The sequence below is a fragment of the Limulus polyphemus genome, unplaced genomic scaffold (assembly GCF_000517525.1).
Source record: "Limulus polyphemus unplaced genomic scaffold, Limulus_polyphemus-2.1.2 Scaffold3092, whole genome shotgun sequence".
NCBI lineage: Eukaryota > Metazoa > Arthropoda > Merostomata > Xiphosura > Limulidae > Limulus > Limulus polyphemus.
Genome location: NW_013668702.1, coordinates 39,122 through 41,614, shown reverse-complemented (window position 1 = coordinate 41,614; position 2,493 = coordinate 39,122). Strand labels below are relative to the sequence as shown.

Here is a 2,493-nt window from a genome sequence, read left to right as displayed (position 1 = left end):
AATCTCCGTCAGTGACTTGAAAATATCCATAAAAATCTCTATCACTGTGTTAAAACAAACCATAGAAATAATCTCCGTCAGTGACTTGAAAATATCCATAAAAATCTCTATCACTGTGTTTAAACAAACCATAGAAATAATCTCCGTCAGTGACTTGAAAATATCCATAAAAATCTCTATCACTGTGTTAAAACAAACCATAGAAATAATATCCGTCAGTATGTTAAAATAATTAATAAAATAATTGTTATCAATGTATTATAAAATAGTCTCGAAATAAATGCATATTGCTTCCAATGGTAAACTATTTTCACCAATGAGGGACACATCTTTCAAATATATATATATGTATATAATCATGCATATCGTTAACTTATGCTTAAAACAACCTACATAGTTAGTTAAGTTCTAAGTTATTTTCTTTATTTTATGAAATACTTAACCATTACCAGTTACATCCATTCTTTTTTTTATGCTATTGGTCAGACTCTCCTTTCCACGTGTCGAAAAGACATTTTTTTTTCTCCACGCGTCGTTAAAAGACTGTTCTTAATGTGTCACAACAGATTTTGTGACACATGTAGAAATGAGTCGGAACGAAGACCTTATATATAAAGTCTAGTACGCTGAGTATTTTAAATTCTGAATATATGTTAAGCATACTGGTCTTACAGAAAAGAAAAAAAAAACAACAATTATATATATATTGCATCCACGAGACGAGTCCGTGCTAATATCAGTAAGTTTTTTTAAAAGAGTAATTTTGTTATAACAGGATATTCACAAACGTTCTCTCATAATATTAAAATAAAAAACGAATAAAACCGTGTAGCGTCTTAAGACAGGGGTACACGTCTTTAAGTGATCGGTATTTTAACGTGTTTCATTACAAGCCACAAATCTGGTCTTTTTCTATGTGCCAAGCAGGTGTGTCACTTTCGTTTTCATTGAGTCACACGTTCTTCTTGTTCAGGTAATGAAAGGATAAGAGCAAATATGTATCATCATCATTATCGGGATGTTTTCTGTTTCGATCAGGATTTTATAGCAACTTTTTTTCACAGTTATTGTAAGCCATCCTTTTACATGTTCTACATTTCTCGACTCGAGTCATTATCGAGCTTTATAATATTAGGATAATTTAATTGATAAGTTTCCACTTTCTTTCCCATTTTATCAATACAAATCTTATACAGTGTCCAAACAACTGTCGTAAAATAAAAGGGACCGATGAAGACCAGAGGAGAACATCTAAAAATAGCTAAAAAAGAAGATAATATAATTAATTGTTCACGTATACGTATATATCTGCACGTATGATAAAAACACAAAACCATCGGTAACGATAAAGCAACTCTTTAAACAACAGGAGGTTCCTAAAAAAATATCTATCTATCTATCTCAATGCCTTTGTGTCTGTATGTCTAACATCTGTCTGTCTGTCAATGTAACTGTTTGTCTTTCTATCTAGTTACCTGTTTGTCGTCTAGCTGCCTGCCTGTATGTCTATCTAGGTGTATCTATCTAGTTACCTGCTTGCCGTATACCTGTCTATCTAGGTGTATCTATCTAGTTACCTGTTTCTCGTCTAGCTGCCTGCCTGTTTATCTAGGTATATCCATCTACTTACCTGCTTGTCGTATTCCTGCCTGTCTATCTAGTGACCTGCTTGTCGTATACCTGCCTGTCTATCTAGGTGTATCTATCTAGTCACCTGCTTGTCGTATACCTGCCTGTCTATCTAGGTGTATCTATCCAGTCACCTGCTTGTCGTATACCTGCTTGTCTATCTAGGTGTATCTATCTAGTGACCTGCTTGTCGTATACCTGCCTGTCTATCTAGGTGTATCTATCCAGTCACCTGCTTGTCTATCTAAATGTATCTATCTAGTTACCTGCTTGTCGTATACCTGTCTATCTAGGTGTATCTATCTAGTGACCTGTTTGTTGTCTAGCTGCCTACCAGCCTGTCTGTTTATCTAGCAAGTTGGCTGCCTGTCTGTCTATCTAGCTACTTGTCTGCCTGTCTGTTTATCTAGCTGCCTATCTGTCTATATACCTGCCCGTCTGCCTGTCTGTTTACCTCTGAAAGTTGCCGATTAGAACCTACTAAAGCAGCTGGTTCATTACTAATTAATTGTTACTGCGTGCAGCTTAGTGGTTGTCTGCCAGTTGTTATTTTAGTGACGAGATCAGGAAAATATTGTATAGAAAAAATATTGCCAGCTGAATTTATGGAAAAATTTCAAGTTCTTCTTTTTAATAAATATTCGGTTAAAATTATAATTCTGCCTGAGAGAAAGTGACCTTTTATATAAGAATATAAAGCGTAAGAAACATACTTCTAATTTAAAACGTAATATATTTTCCGTAGTTGAAATAATATATAAACATTGCTATTAAAGATGAAACTTACTAGTTGAAATAATATATAAATATTGCTATTAAAGATGAAACTTACTAGTTGAAATAATATATGAACATTGCTATTAA

At 33.7% G+C, this 2,493-nt stretch overlaps 1 protein-coding gene across 1 annotated transcript in view; it reads left to right on the top strand.

Moving 5' to 3' along the window:
* The window catches only part of LOC106468635 (LIM/homeobox protein Lhx1-like), a gene marked incomplete at its 3' end in the record, with an annotated part of 42,448 nt that overhangs the window by 1,092 nt on the left and 38,863 nt on the right, over positions 1-2,493 (top strand). The gene's annotated exons all lie outside the window — the stretch shown is intronic.